The sequence below is a fragment of the Chinchilla lanigera genome, unplaced genomic scaffold (assembly GCF_000276665.1).
Source record: "Chinchilla lanigera isolate Chin_1 unplaced genomic scaffold, ChiLan1.0 scaffold00011, whole genome shotgun sequence".
In the NCBI taxonomy this organism is placed as follows: Eukaryota; Metazoa; Chordata; class Mammalia; order Rodentia; family Chinchillidae; genus Chinchilla; species Chinchilla lanigera.
In genome coordinates, this window is record NW_004955412.1 from 28,871,213 (window position 1) to 28,892,737 (window position 21,525).

The following is a 21,525-nucleotide window of genomic DNA, read 5'->3' on the forward strand; positions in this document are numbered from 1 at the left end:
TTTTGGTTTTTCTCCGGTACCAGGAACCGAACTCACGACCTTGCACTTGCCAGGCAGGCGCTTTTGCCGCTGAGCTAAATCCCCAGCCCCTCAAATTCTTTTTTATTTGTGTGTGTTTTGATTTTACCACACAGGCTAGTAGGATTTGCTATGTTTCCACTAGGCACTCTAAGGATAATATTGGCTATTGGCTCTCACTGGTGAGCAGGTAACTTAATGCGTTCTATAGAGACGGAGCCATCTCTGCCACTTTCAAGGAAGGTGACTAAGGTTAGGAGGTCTGCCAGGCCCTTATGTATTTTTCATTTAAGGATATGAGCCTAACAGGAAGCCTGTCTTTTCTTATATCTCATTCTTTCTCTTGGTCTCACACTACTAAACTGTAAGTGCACATACAGACACCCACGGATAGACCAAAGGGGTCACACAGTGCCAGGTAAGTGATAAGGCAGTTTCCCACACTCCAAGTAAGAGAACCAGTCCCAGTACATTGTAGGCTGTCCTTATAACACACAATTCTTCATACCCTATCTCACTAACTTTTCCCTCTTACTCCCTCCAATATCTACATTTCTGACTCACTTTTCACCCTTTTAAGGGTTGAATAACCCTCTGAAAAATCCCTAAGGTGGAATAAACAAATCTTCAATGCCGAAGGCAGAGACCTGTGTCCATAAGATTTTATGATGGTTCTGCTTCCCAGGCAAAGTCCTAGCCTTCCAAATAAGCTACAAAACCCAAAATGTACCCAAGACGGGCCATCTGCACCCTTACCCCCACGTCCAGTGCACATTTCTAATCAGACTCCAACTGTCAAAAGAATGCTCTTTAGGTCTCTAAGTAGGAAATGAAAATGTCGCATGGAGGTTAATGACGGCAGACATTAGCAGCTGTGAGATATTTAGTGGTGAAGTCACTGTTTGTATACCAGAGATGAAGTGGGAGGAAGGAGGAGTAGAGCCGAGGGTAGCAGTCAAATCTGTTCAGTTAACTTATCTATTTTCTGATTGTCGTATTATTCCGAGGAAACCCTGCGTCACTGGTACCATTTTCTCTGAGTTCACAATCAAGTAAAAAGGAAAAGAGAGTCTGATTTGTATGCTTATCTTGTTGGTTTAGCTTATTTTAATATAATCCACAATATTTTTATAGCTAACAATTATTATACCAAATAGATTTTAAATTGTATTGCGAATTTCTTATTGTTGATCTAAGGAAGAACAAATGGCATCATGCCTTTTGCTCTGAGGCATGTGGAAAGCCTGTAGCAAGCACCGCTCAAACCTAATTTATACATTTGTGGGAGGTAGAAGCCAAGACATTCCTCAGGCCATTAACCTAAACTGGATTTCCGAGAGGAGAATCTCACTTGTACAATTCAAAAGGCAATCTTTGTGCTATTACAGCTTTAATTTTTTAAAGCTTTGGATTTTTACAAGACACTCTTTCCTGTCTACTCTGTCTTCTGTCTCTCGGCTTCTTTCTTCTTTTTCCCAGAGCACGTGTCTATTTATACCACCACATCCTGCAATGAAGCTTTGCTCAGAAAGATTGTAACCCAGATAATAACTGTTAGTTGCAGATTATTCAATTATAACTTGCCTTATTTCTCTAAGGATTACTTAGGATTCTTCTTGGCTGCTCTTTGGTTCTTTGTGCAATATTTGCAAGCAGGAGGGTAAAATGGCAATGCATTAAAATTTTTTTAATAAAAATAAAAATGAAAGACAATCCCTATAGCTTCATTTCCAAAGGAGGGTAGGGGAGGTCAACTTTTAATGGCCAAAGAAAGCTCACTAGTCAGGTAACTAATGGCTTAGTAGTGATAGTAGGTGATGCTACCTTTGAGATCCCCAGAAAATAATAGAATTGCTTCTGCATCAATAAAAATTCTGGGAATGGAAAAAGACTGTTTGATTCCACTATATGATCCATTAAAAAACTTTTTGCCCTAAGTTAGTGAGGCCTTTCCAATATTCCTGATGGGGAACATGAAGGGGAAATGACACAAGGAAAATGAATTTGTAACAAGTTGGAGAAAATGTTTGCCAGACTGGAAATTTGCACTTTCCCTTTCATATTAATCATGCCTCTTTTGTATAATCTTGGAAAAATGAAATTCTGCTTTGCATTGTTGACATCTTTAGAACAGTATGGCAAGAAATTAGGAAATTTTAAACTGTCTCTCTACTATCTCTCTCATCTTTACACTTTATTCACTCATTAGCATTCATTCTTTTGCATCTGCTTTGCTTTTATGTTTCCTGAGATGACTTCCTTTGCAAACTAGACAACCTGCAAAGGCAATGAAGGAAACAAAGGGATCACTATTGCTGCTGGTGGAAAAAGTGAGCTTACAGACTGCATGGAAAAGTCAGGGCTGAGAATTATTCAATCAAGTTGAGATAAATAACTGAAGAATAAAATGCTAAATAAATATCCATAAATGTGAAGTCTTGCATATGCAAGGTTAAAAGTCAATTGCACAAGTGGAGAAAAAAATATAGCAGGTGGTGAAATTGATGTGATAATGTTAATGATATGATGATGTTAAATATCATGTAGGTCCTCAATATGATGCATAGTCTATGTAAGATTTGATCCTATTCAGAGCAAGATAAGTGAAAATCTTATTTTGCTCCATGCTGGTTAGAGTGAACTTAGAGTACTTGGCACACATTGTGAACATCATATTTAGGAAAAGGGACACTCAGGGGATGAAATGTTATGGAAGAGTGAACAGAATGGTTTCTCAAACAAGGATGTATTACTGGCAAATGAAAAGACATATACGTGGTAGGCAGGTACTATGGTTTAGATCTAAGATATCCTCCAACTGACTTAAATTCAGCAGCGAGGCTTTTGCAAAGTGAATGGATCATGAGGGCTCTATACTCATCAGTGGGTTAATTCATTGATGGGTTTATAGCTAAATGTGCTCTTAGGGGAGGGGCCTCACTGCTGGAGATATCACTTAGGTTGTGACCTGAAGGATGTATTCTTGGAGAGCCCCAGGCGCCTCCTCTCCTTTTCTTTCTGCTTCTTGGTAATCATGTGCCAAGCAGTTTTCCTCTGCAAGGCCGTTCTGCTTTACCGTTTCCATGCTGGAGCCAACCAGCCATGGGCTGGATCCTCTCAAACCATGAGTCAAAATAAACGTCTACCCTGTAAGTGGTGAAGTGTTGGGTATTTTGTCCCAGTGATGGGAAAGTGACTCATGCCCTGGGCCACAATCAGAAGCCCAACAGCTATCGTTGAGGTTTCTGTTACTTCCAGAGCTATGAACTTATCATACTCATGCTGGGGGGTGGAGGAAGATTCTAAAATTTAAAATATTATTTTTAGAACTACTTGATTTAAATACCTTCAAAGCTGCAAGTTTAAAATTGAGATCTTACCATTGTTTTCCTCCCATTGTACTTAGGAAGATGTGTTTCTTTTTGTTTTTTAAAAACAAAAGGAGGAAAACATTAACAGACAGAAGCCTTTTACAAAATAGCAAAAGAACAGTACAGACAATACAGAGTTACAAAGTGGTAGGAAATTAACAATGCTTGTTGTATTACATATTGATATCTTTAAAGTGGTTTCTCATGAAAACAGATAGAGACATGCAGTATTGATCAGTCAAGGACTCCTTGACAGTTTCTTTCAGCAAAGAAATAGAAGACAGTAGAACAACCAAGTTAACTATCCTGTATATACATAGATACAAAATTTCTCCTTCTTTCCCTTCTCTTTTCCCACATCCCAGTTGCCCTTTACCCTTGAGTGTTTTCCTATCATTTCACAGTGTCTATCATACCTCCTAGTTTAAATTAAATCTTTCAGATTTTAAACTAGTGAGACAATGTGGTGCTTGCACATGCAGGTCTGATTTATTTCACTTATGAGTATGATCTCTAGTTGTGACCATTTATCTATAAAGGTCTCAAGTTTATCTTTCTTTATAGCTGAGTAATAAGGAAAATGTGTTGATATTTATGTACCTTATATATGATATGTTCAACAATAATCACTTGTGTAATAATCACTTATACTTTGCAGAATATTTTGAAGTAGACAAAATGCTATGTGCAAGCCAGGAATTAATTAACCTAGCCTCAGTAGTGTTTACCTTAAAATACCACACAGAGCTTTAAGTCACGGCTCCAAAAAGAAGACTGAGGAGGGGAGTAAAGAGAAGGTGCTCTACAGTCTTCAGGCATATTGGCACTCTTCCATTATTCATACAGTTTAATCCCATAGAGAAGGTGCGCTTTCCAGAGAACACCTTCTAATCCTTTGCGCACTGGGCCTGGTAGAAAGTAATATGGGGAAGAAGGGAGGGAAGGTTATGCTTAAGAGAGCTTGCCTGACCTTCCAGGAGACCCTTGGTATTAAAACAGGCAGTTTGCTTAGCTAATAATAATTGTTCTCAGGACTTGTCATCTTCAAAGAACTTTAATTAATCCTCATAACACCCTAGTGGGCTGCAGAAGGTAAGTGTTATTATCTCCATTTCATAGGAGGCAAAATACAGTTACAAAGGGAGACAGGAAATAGCTTTCCTGAGATAGCAGTGTAAAGCTAAATTTAGCAAGAAGAGATACCTGAGCCCACTTGCTTTCCTACTATGAAGTCCCTTTTGTAGGGTCTCTGGGGCAGAAGGTGTGGGGTTACTGTTAAAGCTACAGAGGGAAGGCAAATGATTGTGATCCTACTTCTAAAAAATAGAATTTTTTTCTATGCTCTAGCCCTCACTGTTGGCCTCTGTGCTTTCAGCCTAAGGATTCTATAATATTCATTGTTTGCTGTTATTAAACTCTGTTTAGCTTTTTTTCTCAGAAGCAGAAAAGACCCATCTTACTTTCTGTTGATGGCAAATGCCACCTCAACAGCTTCAGCAGTCATGAGATTCAGGTTAGAGGCACCTTAAGAGCGTGGAGTCTAAGTCTTCTATTCCAGCTGGGAATACTGAAGGACTAGATTCAATACATGTTCCCTTACAAGCTGTGAGAGGAAAGACAGCTGCTTCTTTCCTAGGCCATTTCTCTCAGATATCATGTTAAGAGACTCTTGATTATTCAAGACCTTCTAAATTTCTAAAAATTCTCTAGTAAGGAGGTGAATAAAAATGACTGAGGACCAATCCTATGCTACAGAAAGAATTTAAAATAGGAGCAGACATGAGAGAAGGGATATATCCGCTGGCTCAGTGCACTGAGGTAAATTGTCCCCAGTTCATGTGGGATGATTTGATATGTGTTTTGGGATCAGATGCACAAGGGTAGCAGGAGGAGAACATCACAATAGTTTCATATTTAGAGTAATCTGAGTTCTGGGGAAAAACAAAATAATTATTTCTCCTAAGTTCAGGGAAGAATGGCAGCAGACACAGCAAAGAGAGTAAAGACTGCTGTCATCAGGAGAAATTGAGTTAGAAAGAGCAGATTTTGACAGGAGAGAGTGTATGCATTTTGGGTGTGAGTCAATGATTTGTTTTAGATTCCAGTGGGATGCTGGGAGTCGGGTTGTGTCTTAGACAGTCTGCTGGTTGTTTTTTGCTCACACGTTTGTTTTAGAATGAGGCATCAGTCACTGACTCTGCAAAGGAGGACACTAAGTGGAAATCATTTCTCCACTTCCCAGTCCACACGTGAATAGTTCACCTTCAAAGGCAGGTCATATTTCAGGGGCACTGCATTCATGAGGACATCAGAAGTGGCTCTTGGAGAGTGCAAGATATCCACTCAGGCAATAACAGGAGCTCCCAGATGACAACAGGGATTCAAGCCCATGTAATTTTCATAAGAGTCCTTTCTTCTTAAAACAGTGCTCATTCCAAATGTTTAGTATGCTTCACTAACCAGAAGAGTCCAGTGAAAAGAAAATTCAGGCAACAGCTTTGATAACTCCCCAGATGTGTGCCCTTCCCTAGAGCCTGTACTCACTATCTTATGAAGAAGTACCTCTTTGTGAGCCTGTAGATTTCTAAAATAGAATATGTATCACCACCCTTTCCAAGTCAGCATTCTTTTTGCAAAAGGAAATTAAAGTGAATCACACAATTTTTTTTTAAAGTCAGTAGGGTTGGACTGAATCAAAGAAAGGAACATTTCTCATAGGGTTTAGTTTCTTGTTCCTATTTGCTATGGCAGAATGTTTCATTTTGATTATTCCTTTTTTATTCTTGTTTATCACGCTAAAAAACCCAACTTCCAAAAGCCAATCCCACATCCTATATAAACTCACACTTCCCGTAGTTGGTACGTTTGTTTATTTTTCGAATAGTAGCCCTCCTTAATATGCTCCCTTTTTTCCTCAAAATACTTTGTGGACAAATGTACTCATAAATGTCAATTAAGTAAATGAACAAATTGATGAATGTGCATAAGAACTTTGAAATCAAAGAATCTGCCTTTAAATCCTGGCTCCATCTTTTGTTAGCACTTTGGCTCTGAGTGAGCTTCGCACCTCTTAGAGCCTACGATTCTCCATCTGTATAATGGGAATAACAGTATTTACCCTGCAGAGTAGTTATGAAATCTAGGTATCATGCATTTAATATACCCAGCACAGTGCGCTTAAAAAAGGACCCAATAAATGTTAGCTATTATTAGCTTACTGTATTATAGTTAATTGCACATGCAATTTTATCTTATAGGCAATGAGGAACCATTAAATCTTATTAAGCAGGGAAGTGGCATTTGAAAGGTGTATTAGAATCCAAACTAGGGAAAGGTGAGGGAAATGAAGAATTGACAGGTTATCTAGATGAGGGTAAGTAAGATTAAAATCAGACACTTGATTATAATCACCCTAATGAGTTGAACAGAGACTAAGTATAAATGCCCAGTAATTGGCAAATGCAGTTCCTGGGATTCTTGCCACTTCCTATGCTCCTGGCTGACCCAGTGCATTGCTCTTTCTTTAGGGCACTAACTTCCTTTTCTGCTTCCCTAGCTTAGTACAAGGCTCAGGCTTACTACATCACTTGATTTGAGGACATACTCCACTCTATCTCAAAAGAGCAGCAAAAGCAAAGCCTGAAATTTCTGATCCTCCTTAATATTCCTTTAATATTTGTAGCAGATTAAAAAAAAACATGAAATTATGAGAATGGGGTTTGGGGGTGGGTACTGAATGTACAGTGCTTTATTTGTGATCAATCTGCAACTTTCTTTTTCTAGTGAAACAGAAAATAGATTTGAGTAGGGGGTGTTGCTGACGGGTTTTCTTACTGCTGCTCAGTAAAAAGAGGGGAAGAAAAGAGGGCCAGACAAATCAAAATTTAAAAAGAGGGGTGAGTTAGAGGTAATGGGGAACACCCTAAATTTAAGGTGGCTTATAGGTAAACAATGCAGGAAAACTCTCAAACTCTTCTTCCCTAACGTGCTGAAGAGTTGGAGAAAGAGCTCCATTCCTGGAGAGCTGAAGGTCACTAGGCTTGCTGCTACTAGGTCATTGTGAAGAGTGCCACAGCCATGCTCCTTTGGGATGCAGATCTAAGGAAAGAAGCTACACTTGTGTGGGAAAGCCTCCCTTGCTCTGCTGTAATCCTAGCTTGGACTCTGAGATCCCGAGAAATATTAGGCAAGACTTTCAGGTTTTTATCACTGATAATCTGCTGATGCTGCTCAAATAAAGCCAGTGCCCTTGAGACTCCATTACTTAGATTCCAAAATCTTAGTGACCTTTGTTAGCAACACGATATGGGATCACAGGGAGCTGAAGTAACCCAATAAGACAGGCATCTTAACTATTTTGGGCAAGTGGAAACCATTTAACCACCAATGTAATGTCTGCAGCATCTATCTGAGAAAGAAATAAATTGGTTTCAACATCAACTGCCTGGGCTTCAGGGAGGAATAAAAAGGCAAAATGAGAAGGCAAAATTGTTGAGCACCTCTCAGATCTACCTTGTAGTTTGTGACCGCAGACACAAGAAGCAATGCCATGGAGTAAATCTAATCACATTTGAACACTGCTTTGTAGTAAGTAAAGAGGAAAGATATTACAAGACTATAATCTTCATGGAGATGGAAGCTGGGACAAAAAATCCAGGGCAGGATTATGAAGTTAGCTGCCTGCTGTTAAACACAGAAGTGTCACAGAGATGACCCCAACTGAACAAGCCCAGTTTGTACCTGGTATCGACAGGGTTTTCAGAGTCCATAGAGCTGGAGGAAGCCTGCCATGCTGCCTTAGCTAAGCAGGGTCTGTAAGCAGCTCAACAGAGAGCCTTGGGCTGAATCTGCCTTCAGTTGCCACCTGCAAAAGATTACAAAGGAATAGCAGGCAAGACAGCTGTCAGGACCCGCTAAATCCCAGGCCTGGCCCTATCATGCTCCTTCCTTTGCTGTTACAGCCACTTGATCGCCATCTGTGGGCTGCAGTGGCATCCTGGTGTCTGGCACCTGACCTGCGCCTTGGTCAGAGAGGATGGGTAAGCACTGCGGAGATGCTCAGTATCAGTATTAGATGGACTTATTTGGGTTCCTTTTGAGCTCACACCTCAATTCTAGAAGGTTTGACCCAGTCTAGTTCTCAGAGGTGCTGCTCTAATAATTTTATTATATAAAACACTATCTGTAGTATATAGTATGCTATACCCTGGATATATAAAAATATCATCATGATGTATTGTTATATACATCGATTTTATCCTAATATGTAAATATATATAATATAATATATATGTCATGATTATTTCTCTCATACATATATACTTGATTAGAAGTTTGGGTTTTGGTCACATACATTTCAAAGTAGGTGTCACCTCATTTAGGCTCCAAAACCTCAAAACTCTGGTTTTCAAGCTCTGCATTCAGTCAGCAGGTGAAAGAGCATGGCAAATTGGTGGAGAGTCTTTTAAGGACTAAACCTGAGTGAGAATCTTTTAATATGTATGCCAATTTTAGAGGGCAGCAGGACCCACATGCCTGTAGGATCTCTATCCTTATGTAAAGGACATTTTTAAGACATTCTTGGATCAGAACCTGGCCCACATAAGAAAGGCTTCCACAGATTTCTGTCGTTCTTAGTCCTGTGATGTGCTACTCCTGCAGGAAATCTCAAGCATTATTAACTTCAGCGTTTGTTCTTTACATAGCAGCTGGGAAGCTTCTCTCTCAGTGTATGAAATTGAAAAGAAAATTTCCTCACTCAATAATTTTGAGATGTACCCACCCAAAGACAAGAAGCAATGCTTCAAAGTAGGATTCCAAGTCTTCTAAGTTTACCATCATACTTATTAAAGCAATTACTGTAGATAATACTAATACTACTTACATAGCATATTTATTTGCAAAGCCTTCTATAAACTCTAGCTCCTACATGAAAGAGTGAGTTAGCAACATTAATTACAAAGGCACTAAAACAAGAGGGGTTGATTTGGGCTTCAGTTTGAGGTTAGAGGTCCCATTCTTGGAGTTTCTTTCCTTAATACTGACACTGTCTCTTCGGATATTGCAATTTTCTTATCTGAAGAGGGAGCGAGGGCTGTAGAAATTCTGAATATTGTAAGGATCAGATCCTGTCTGAGCATTAAGAATCACCCACATTAAGGGCCTGCTACATATTCATGGCCTTGGAGAGTGCAGATAAAAATATGACTTTTGAAATTTTGATTTGTGATCATTTCTGAATCCATATGTACTCATTAAATGCCATTGAATACATTTTTAATAATGAGGAGGAATTTGACAAATGACCTGTCTGAGCTGAACAAAGAGATTTAACACAGCAGATTTCACACAGCGGGGAAAATACCTGGAGAGTGTTAAAATTCCATTTGTTAAAGCATATTATATTATCTCAAACTGTCCATTTTAAGACTGGTTGCTTAGAACAATCATTTGCATGGTACCATATAGTCCAATATCAGTCCCCAAAGGGGAAATCTACCCCATCTCCTCTAAATAAATAGGCTTGGAGATAGTTTTGAGCACACACATTCTTCAAAAAACTTTTTATCAGAAGGAAAACCATTCTCACTGTCATATGAAGCTCTGCTACAGGACAAGACTTCAACATGCTTATCCTTTTGTATTTATGAGTTCCTTATTATTCGAAGATTGAAACCAATCTTCAAAGATCATAAGAAATGGCCTTCATATAAATTATAGGCAGAGAAGAGAGGAACATATTAACAATCAAGAGAAGAAGAAATCAATAAATATTGAGTTTCTGTGTGCCCGGCACTATGCTAGAATTGACAGTTGGTCATTAAGTTGGGGACGGTGACATAAAGTGAAGTTTATTAATTAGAGTCTATTATTCATTGAATTCAGCTGTTGATTCCTACTTTGATTGCTATTGATAATTATTCATTTGTTGATATTTGGAAGCCATTGATAATTATTCATTTGTTGATATTTGGAAGCCATAGCCTAATTTCTCTCCCTCCATTAGCAAGTCTAGACCTTTTCATCCTCATGTCTCTCAACTGATAATTACCTAAAAAGAGCACACTGTGTTTAGTTAATAATGTAAGAAGGTACATTTGCAAAATAAAGTCACAGTGTAGTCCAAATCCAAATATGACTGACTTTTATTATCCGATATTTGAATTGTTTTTGTGATGCTAACTAAACTCCGTTAGGGTGGGTAATCAACTGTTATCTGTATAGATTACTGTATTTCTACCAAATTTGTCTTTTGGGAAATAGAAGAAAATCACATGGATTTCAGTTGTTTAAAGTTCATTTTTAGCAAATAGCAGATATAATTCCAAAATAATTGGAAAGGATAAAATACAGAAGGCAATGTGATAAATATGAGAATATAAAGAAATAGTATTTTAGATGTAGGTAGATTCTTAAAGATCCTTTAGTCCAGTTTGCATTACAGGTTAAAATTTCAGAATAAAACATGGTAAATGGCCTCTCCATAGTCACACAGCATATATCAAAGGGTTGGGCATTCTATTATTCTTTCTTCTTTAATAGCTGAGCAGTTGTATACTCCACTGAACCCAACACCTTGAAAATAAATAATTGCTTTATTAACTCTTATTTTTGCGAGTAAAGTATCAAATACCAAGGGAAAAATGCATTTTTCCCAGCTTGAAAAACAAAACTTTTCTTTTTAAACACTCAACATGTGAATTAAAGCTAAAGAGAAAATACTGAGCAAGTAGGGACCTTTGTTCCCACAAAACTATGACCGGTGTGGTGCACTTTACTGGGTAAAACTTGAACAAGTAGAACACAGACCTTCCTTTATTTTTCAAATAATACTTAGTTGACAAGTGAAGAGCACATGCATTCAAGGTGTATGTGGAGTGACTGGATATAGGCATGCATTCTGTTGTGACGATCTGATGATATTGTTTTCCTGCCATGTCTCAAAAAGAGATTATCTGCAACATTTGATTTCTTCTTAACAGGAAGTAAGGTAAGTATAATTTTGTTTTTAAAAACACTTCAGGGCGTCTTTGTTCTGCATTTCCTCTTGAAACAAACAAACATACAAAAACTTTATGTTAATGGTATCCGCCTATTCCTGCTTACTTTCCCCTATGGTCCTCCACTCCTGAACAGTTTCATTCCTTCCACCTTAACATCCTACACTTTTAATTCTTCTTTAATATAATTCAATACTTCTGCATCTTTCTCTTTCAATGGCCTTTTCATAACCCTTCTGCAGCCATTCAATGCCTGGGTTGCTATGCCCACCTTTGAAAGCTCTGTATCAAGTGTTTATAGCTCTAATGCTCACTCTGCTGCAGTCCACCTCACAGCTAAATCTTCAATCCATTTACACCGTCAATTCCTCACTATCCTTAACCTCCTTCCTGTCTTCACTTTATTCTTCTTTGCTCAGCTTAGATTTTATCATCTATCACTCGTTACAATCACTACACAAACACCCTCTGCTTTCCCTCTGGCCCTTTCTCATATTTCATGGGAAAACTGCTCATAACCAGCATATTTTCTGTGCCTGATTTTAAATATTACAGGAGAAAACAATGACTAGTGATTACATTAACTCTGAATTCATAATTATAAAATTACAGTGGGTTTTAAACATGTGCTATCAATCTTACTTTGGTTGAAATTTTAATGCTTTACTCTCTAAAGTATATTTTCCTTACCCCTTCACGTGTATCCTACAAAACACAGTCTATTTATGACATTACCTCATATATCACTGAGGCAATAGAGACAATTCAAAAGGAAATTCTTTATTTTCATTCACAAAATCCTTGAAACCAGCCACAATTTCCTCTCTTGTAGGAATATCTGACCTTCTGCTAAAGTCTAGTTGCCCATTTGTAACTGTTAATTTGTGCCAAATCCATTCTATTAGTGATCTGGGTACCCCATTCATATATTCGCACAGCAACACATATTTGGGATTATATAAACCATAAACATGGCTTTGACTTCTAGAAGGCAGAGAAATGAAACTGTATTTTATTTCAAGTGTGAATTTGAACAAGATATCAGAATGATTTGATGCACATTTTAAAGGATAATAAGGTTATGATTGAACTATAGAGACAGTAACAAAATAAATACCCATTAGTAGTCTTTTGCAATAGAGAATGGAAGACAAGAAGGTGGCTTAGTCAATGATGTCGACCACTGAAATGGCGAGAAGTGGTCAGATTTCAGATATAGCTTTCAAGTTAAAACCAGGAAGATTTGCTCATAGTGTGAATGCATGGATATGAGGGAGAGTATTGAGTTATGAATGAAACTTTGCAACTCTGTGCTTCGAAATTCTTCTCTAATTTGATGTTCCATAGGTATCAGATTCAACATTTCAAAAAATGGAGCCCTATATCTCCAGTTACACCAGCAACTGAGTTTCCTGTAAAATGGTCTCCTTCAAGAAATGGTACATTATTATCCATAGATTGCCCATGTCAAAAACCTAGATGTCAGACATTGCACTTTTATTTCTCTTAGCCTCTGTATGAAATTCAAAACTGGGTATCTTGTTTTCCCACTATACGCCATTCTGTGTAACAGTCAGATTACTGTTAAAATGAAAATCTAATTACAACTATTTCCAACAACTTCCTGTTCTTTCACCTGTTGAACTTAGGCTAAATTTAAAATCTTTCTTATGGGCTCTATACCTCTGTCAGCCTCTCCAAATTCATACCTTCTCTTTCCCTATTTGTCACCCTGTTCCATTCACACTGGTCTTGCAGTTGCTTAAAACTGTTCTTTCTTATGCTAAAACAATGGTTATCCTCATCTCTTTGATCAAGCTATTGTTCAGATGGCTTTCTTGTTTTTCCTTTAGGTTTTAGTTTAAATGTCGCTTTCTCAAAGAGAGTTCCCTGAACCATGGTATCTAAGGAAAGCTCCCTCATATTCTTTAACAGACAAGCTTGTGAAGTAGCTTAACTGCTTTTTCTAAAAAAATAAATTTAAATAATACAATAAGGGTTTATTTGCAGATGTCATCCCAGGGCAGTGAAAGTGAGGGAAATGGTAGTGAAGCCGAGAAGGATGAGGAGCACATACAGGAGAATGTTCCCTGCCAGCTTCTGTTTCTGAATCAGGCCAGCAAGGAGACTCAGCAGAGCTCTTGTACCTCCTCAACCACAGAGAACATCTCAGAGCTGTGTGGGTATCCTAAGTCCCCTTTCCCTCACAGGGGTGATAAACATCAGCATTTCAGGACTATGCCATGGAATTTCTTAGTATCAGTTCAGGAAGCCAAGCCTCATATCTTGGGTCATGGAATTTCACCTGAGTTCTGGAAGGGGTAACAGGAGAAAAGATCCAGGGAGTACTCCTGGAGGCTTCAGAAGACAGAACCACATGGATCTACATGGAATCAGTGCACTGTGGCATTTTGTGTCACAAGTGCTGTGCATGCGGGTGACAAGTGAAGCCCAGAGAATCAGAAGAGGTGCTGAAGATGCGTCAGACACACATCTTGGTTTATTTCTAGCACTTACTAGATTGTAAGTAACTGTAAATACCTGGCACGTTCACAAGATATAGGATGGGGAGAGCAAAGAGGCAGGAACACAAGATGAGGAAGAGTAGTAACCTACTACCACTTCTTGTTTTGAAAGGACAACAGGAGAAAATGATGTCCAAACCTGGCAAGGGCCACAGACATGATTAGCCATCTAAAAATGTTATACGACCTAGAAAGCGGTAGCTACTGATGTAATGGCAAGCAGAAACACTGAAATAACACTCAGGATTTGGAGGGAGATTTATTTATCTCAATGGGCACTGATTAGGATCATTCCCAGAATATCAGGCCCTGATCTCTGAAGGTCTAGAGTTTTTATATGATGCACAAGCAGGAGGTACAAAGGAGGTACAAAGGTGAGACAGAGCAGCCTGGAAGTTCTTCTGATTATCTAGCAGAGTGAGATCATCAGTTACAAAGGTAGATTAATGGTCATCAGTTTATGAAGCTTGGTACAATGGTACAATAAGGCATTTCGTATGTTTGGTTATGGTCTCATGATTACAGAGGTCAAGAAAGTAATTACAAAGCCATGAAGCAGCTACAGAGCTAAGCAGTTTCAAAACAACAAAGTTTTAAAAAGAATAATTTCTCTTGTAAAGTTTTTTTCCTTTCATTTCCCGCTCTTGTCATTACTCGGAAAAATCTCTTTCAATGCTGGGGCTAGCTTTTAAATTTATTTATTTAAAGCTGCAAAAGAAGGGGCAGCTCTTAAACTATGTAATCCAACTAATCAGGCAGGGCCTATTGGGAGAATTAATATAAGGGCTGTCAGGAGTCCCAGTAGGGGTTTCAGCCATGGTCCCAAGTCAGATAGACCTTGGAATCATCCCTGTTTCTGGTTTCATTCTTGAGCCGAGTTATTTAACCTCTCTTGTAATTGTTGCAGACCCTTTTGGACTGTTTCAGACTTATTAGCATAGAAACAGCAGTTTTCCCCTAGGTCATTACAAATTCCTCTTGTTTTTCTTGTTTGGCTAATTTAGGGACGGCCTTTAGGTGGTCTGTTTCAGTCATCATTGCCCTCCCCACATAAGAGGCTATGGACACACATTTCCAGGGACAGTTATGGTGTGTTCTGGATTTGCAGCCTGTGTGCCCATATTTGTCTCTGGGGCATGGTTAGAAATCAGAGGCCACCACAGCAGAATCCCTGTGGGGTCTTCTGCGCCCTTTTGGACAAGAGGTCTTCCCAGTCTGGGATGGTAATAATTTGGCAAAGATCAAATCTGAGAACTGTTGGGCCTTGTCCATTCTAGACTTTGGGCTGAATTACCTCCCAGGTGTCAGTTTTTATCAAGCGAAACTCAATAGGAACTTGGGTTATAGCAATTTGACTTCCTATGGTTAAATTAAACAGAGCCAGTATCCAGACCCCAACATTTGATGTCAGCACATTAGTAACAACAAACATTTTCTAATTATAATTGATAGCCCTAGACTTTTTAGAGGAGGACGACAATTTAAAGTAACAAGTCATACTAACAAAACCATATAAAGGGTAAGAAAAAATCCTTATAGGTTGTCTTTTATCCTTTTGGGGTAACTGTCCACAGAGTTTAAGGCCAAATAAAAACACAGCTAGCAGGGGTTGGGGAAGCAAGAACTGGGGTAAACAGCCTGAAAAGACACAAAAATCAAAAGGAAAAGGTATGGCACAGGCTGTGAATAATGTCCTCAGGCTTCAGTCGCATGTGGACTTGTTTGCATGCACTGTCTCTTTGAAGTGAACCTCAGAGGACCTGTGCAGATCAATTTTTCAGCAGATCTAAATGCTGGAATTCTGAAGCTTTTAGAGGTAGTTAGTATGTACCTCGTTTATATGTATATGTAGGAATGCCTACAGATATAGCTGGTCCTTTAACAGGTTACAAGCTGTATGTAGTTTTATCTTTTACTTCTGTGTAATCTATTTATATATCTGTAAATGAGGAGAGTCCATTATAATGCACGAGGTCAGGGCCAGTGATACAGATACTGAAGGCTGAGCTGACTGCAGGGGTACAGGTGCCAGTGCAGTGGCTTGAGCTTGCATATGGTGGGGGAAGATCTGGCTCTGAGTAATTGGTGGAAGGTTTCCAAACAGCAGAAGGAAGCAATAGCAGGAAAGCTTTGGCAAAAATAATTTTGTCTAAGGTGACCACAGCATATCCAGCCTGTCCTAACAGGGTTACTTCCATCTGTAAACAGGGTGTACTCAGCCTTTGTCAGGGGAGTATTTTAAAAATCTGATTGGCTCAAGAACAGTTCATCAGATAGTATCAGGCAGTCATGGTCTGTTGGGCCCACCTCTATGGGCATGTACATGGTAGGATTGAGTAGTTTTATCACCACAAGTGTCAGGTGGGGATTTTTGCATAAGAGTCCTTGGTACTAAGTGAGATCCAGCATAGCATGTGGCACCTGGACAGTTAGGTTTTGGACTAAGGTGAGCTTGTCAGCTTTTTTGGTCAGAAGGATAGTGGCCATGCTTGCTTTGGCAGCACATATATGGAAGGACAGTGGCCAAGAATTTGCACAGGTAGGCCACTGGGCACTCCCAGAAGCTCACAGTCTGAGTAAACATTGTTTTCTTGAACTCAAGGATCCAGATTTTATAGAAGTCAGCAGCACCAAGAAATTTGTGGAGTTTCTTGGTAACCAGTTTCTGCCAGATTTTGTAGCAGAGCTTTTATGTCTTTGCAGCAGGCAGTTTGGGTGTCATTCTGGAAAACTAGCAAGGTCAGCTGTAAGGGCTTCTCTAAAGAGGGTAAACAAGTGTTTGAACATCTGGGAGGTTGATTCCAGGTCAGTTGTGAAGATTCCTGTCAATTCCAGGCTGGCTGTAAGAGCCAGTCAAAGGCAAAAGAGGGCATTCTTAGGTCCACCAGGTATACCAACAGGCTGTGGGTGGCAGAAGACTGAGGCAATGTATACAGAGGGCTATCATGGCATCATTGGTAGCTCAGAGATCTTGAACTGGCTTTACAGGCAGGAGAGGTGTACTGTTTGATACAAGTGGGGGTAGCCTTGGGACAGAGCTGAATCAACAAAGGGGCATGAATGATAGCAAGCCTTCAAGGTGAATCCTTTGTTCATACTCTGGAAATGAGTTTCTCAGAATTTCAGGGTTATGATTACCAGGCATTTCAGGTTGATGTAGGCACTATTCTTCCTCCTGGGATACAGCCAGAGTCAATATCAAGTCCAGGACAGTGGACCCAAGCATTAGGGAGATTGGTTACACCCTGGGAGAGGTATGGGGCACTCAAGCATGTACAGGAATTCATGCTTGAGAAAGTGTCCATTAATCCTAGATGATCTGCTTTAGCAGAATTTCTATCTAGCTGGGGCTCCAGTGGGTAATTTTAGCAACTTTAGACATGTTTATTGGCTTCTTACCTCTCACTTTGAGGTCTGGCAAGTGAGCAATATTGTACTGATCTAAGGCTTCATGGTCCTCTCACATTAAAGTCCCAGTTTGAACATACTCAGGGGAAGACTGTGTTCCCCCAAGCATCAGGATCAACCACAGTGGTGGGGACTTTTGATTTTAATCAGGGTTGGCCCCCGCTAAAATACAGTGGCATTCTTCAGTATTAGCAGGAATACTGAATCAACAATTCAGGAAACAGAACTGGTGTTGGTGACATCTTGGATAGCTGAGCAGGATGGGCTTGATGAGAAGGAGTTAGGAGAAGACAGGTCAGACTCAGGGATCTCAGGCAGAACAGAATAAAGCTTTACTGCCTTGGGCTGAATCTGAGAGCCTCTCAGATTGTCTTGTAGGTTTGTTTTGATGACTAGGATGGCTTTCTGGTCAAGCAGGACACAGGTGTGGAGCCAAGGTGGGACAGTTTTTAACCTCTTATTGCAACTGAGTCCAACTGAACTGGCTTTTTAATCTCAGGATTTTTCTAGCTGAAGGGGTTTATGGGAGTAACTTGCAAGCAGGAGGAGGCATCTTTTCTGCACTGTTAATAGCATGGAGATCTTGCCCAAGGTGATTAACAATCTATCAGGCTAATGTGTGGCTGGTTGCCTCTTCGTGCTTTCTGTGACATCTGATAGCAATTGAGGTTGATGTGAGGTGGCATGGTTGATGTTCAGGCCAAGAGGTGAGTCTTTAGTGGATACCTCTGAGAGGAGAGTTTTCAGAACTTTAGGATTGTGGTTATCTGTCTTAGGCCAATGAAGGCATCATTTTCCTCTCAGGAAACAGTCAAAGTTGAATTTTCAGGATTAAAAGAGAGCAAGGCTGACTGGCTTGGTGTGAAGAAGATGTCCTCCTAGGCTGTAAGTTTGTGCCTGGCAGACTTGACAAGAGGCAAGAGCCTCAGTTGCCCAAATAATGGTAACTTTATGACAGAAGGAACTTTTAAAACTAGAGATTTCTGTTCCACTGTCTACCAGAAAAATGACAGGTTTTCCCCTAACTTGTGCAATGATCATGGTATCCCATGAGCCCAATTGGATAGGGCTCCGTCCATTCTATCTATTCAGGCCTAACAGGGCACAACTCATTTGTGAGGGCTGACAGTCCAATTTCTCTTCAGTCAAAACATGAAACACAGAAGGAATTGTTGATAGTCATATCAGGTGGGTGCTAGATGATACCATCTGATCTGGATAGGCATGTATGCAGAAGGCTCTGGAGAGAGGGCCTCTTTGATCAAATATAGGCAATGGTTAGCTAGAATCAGTTTTACTGGCTGGAAGTAGATGAATTAGTAGCAGAAAGTGCAGCTATAGGTGTTGGCTGCAGCTGTGGCAGCCGATGAGGAGACCAGGGAAGAATTCTCAGGCAGAATGGGCCTCTTTTTCCTTTTTTTTCTTTGAGATGCAGGGAGTGGTTTTGTTTCATTTTTAACTCCATAAAACCTCTTTTCCTTAGGGTTTAAATAATCAGTTCCCATTCCATCTCCCTACTGTATGCTGTGTAACCTTGAATGATGGTGCAGTAGACAAAGGGTGGGTAACCCTCAGAGAGAGACAGAGAGACTATTCAGATGCCCACTTGGCCACATCCCTCATGACATGACTTAGCTAAGGAGAGTGCAAGGTCTCTGTTGTGCCATTTGTCAGTAGCCACAGAACCACACATGAGGGTCCAATCAGCCACCATGACCAGTGCTTCGCAGTCTTGGTGCACAGATGGAGCAGCCTATTGCTTAGGCTGTCCATTCCACTCATTCACACATTCATTCAGCAGGCACTCAGAAGTTAAACAATCTAATCCCCCTTCCCTTGAGTGTGGCCTTAATGAACAAGAGTTGATCAAACCCTTCTTTTGCTCAAACTGAGCAGGACTGCCAGACTATCTAGGGTGCCCCCAGAGGCCTTACTGGAATCAGGCAGACAGACAGACAGATAAACAGACAGACTGTGTTCTCCTCCCTTTGGGGTCTACTGTGAGAAGCCTGAGTAGGGAGCCAGGAATCCTCCTTTAGACCTTTGAGGGGACTCAAGAAATCCTGAGGACACATCTTCCCATCAGTACCTGGAGAGGTCCTTGCTCTGTCAAAAAGGGACATGACTGGTGCCCAAAGAGGTCAGCATGGTCAGTATTCCTGCCCAATGTGCTGGATGCAGTAGCAAGCAGAAACACTGAAATGACATCCAGGATTTGGAGACAGATTTATTTGTGTTGATGGACACTGATTGGGATCATTCCCAGATCTCTGATGGTCTAGAGCTTTTATATGACGCACAAACAGGAAGTACAAAGGTGAGACAGAACAGCCTGGAAGTTCTTCTGATCAGCTAGCAGGGTGAGATCATCAATCACAAGGGTAGATTAATGATCATCCGTTTATGAAGCTTGGTACAATAATACAATCAGGCATTTTGTATGTTTGGTAATGGTCTCATGATTACAGAGGTCAAGAAAGTAATTACAAAGCCATGAAGCAGTTACAGAGCTAGGCAGTTTCAAAAGAACAAGGTTTTAAAAACAACAGTTTATCTTGTACAGTTTTTCCCTTTCACTAAAACCTTGGAAAGACATGAAGAAAATCAGAGGGGATAAATACTCCTTTCTACAACCACTCAATCTGCCAGTGCCTTCTAGGGCCAAATCCAACCCAGAAGCTGGAAGTCAAAGGAGCTTAAAGTAGACATGTTGTGAAAGTTTCTGTCCCAGAACACAAGTTGGGATATGGAAGAGCAGAAAATTGGATCTGGGGATGGAGTGCATACCAAGATTTTTGAGCACAAGAGACCAGACTTTCAGCTATACATACATAGGGCTCATTTATTTTTCCTTCACTGTCATGTCACTTGATACAAGAACATTGAGTTATTTCATTTGGAATGAAGAATAAGTGGACTCAGAAAATATGCTTTCAACCTTCAGCTTCACTTACAGAAACTGTAAAAATGTTGAGACTCTGTAACACTTGTATTTAAAATGTGCTGAAATATATACAAAAACAATATGGAAATATCACTTCTCCAAGACAGCATGCAGTATAGAAATCAAAATAATCAGGATTTTGAATGTGTAAATTTCAGCAGTTGTAGCTATAAAAGTTTTGCACTTTATTATGATTCACATCATACTAACATGTGTATGTATAGTGTATATGCACAAAATGCAAATACATACACTTCACAGTGAGATGTGGAAGTAGTCATTTCTATACCCACTCATCACAAAGTTTAAGAAGTGAAACATAGCCCTGCTTTTAAAGTACCTATGTGCTTTTCCTCTATTTCTTATCTTTTATTTACCTTTAAGTCTTCATTTCATCATGAAGTAATTTTTATACATGATATGAGGGAGGGGGGCACCTTCTTCTACTTAAAAGTATACAATTTTCACACATGCTGAGTAGACCATTTTCTCATTTATCTGCAATGCCAACTTTCTCTATATCAGATTTTCCTTTATGCACTTATTTTAAGTTCTCCATTCTATTCCACTGCCCAATATGTCTTAAGCTTCTATTAATCCTATATTATTTTCAATAGATTAAAACTACCCTGGATATTTTGCAGGGAAAGGTTCTTGGCTGATTCTTTTATTTCAGGATGCCTTAGCAATATTTGGCTCTTTGTCCATACATATTAATTTTATAATCAGCTTATGTAATCCCATGAAAATAATTCTGAGAGATTTTTTACATTATCATTGGGCTTTGTGAAAGAGTGATATTATTAAGTCAGCCATTGTGAACATTTTCTGTGTCTCCATTTATTTAGATCTTCTTTAATGTCTTTCCATTTTGAGCTATCAAAATGATTCCAACAAAAGTCTTATACGTCTTTGAAAAATTTCCCTAGATACTTACATTTTATGTTTTCATTGGAAACAGGCTCCTTTCCTTCCTTCTAAAGATCCTGTAGTCTAACTGTTGACTTATGACCACTGATATTGGTTGATATTGATAAGCTTTTTCATTAATTTTAAGATAGTTACCTGTAGATTTCCTTATGTTTTCCATTTATACTGTCATGTCACGTGCAAATATTGACTGATCTGTTCCTTTCATTGCAATTATTCTCATGTTTCACTTTTTACTTTTCATTGACTAGATCTTCAGTTACAGTGTTTATATGCAGCAATTGCTATTGTTTATTTTAAAAGACATGCCATTATCTTACTAACTTTTA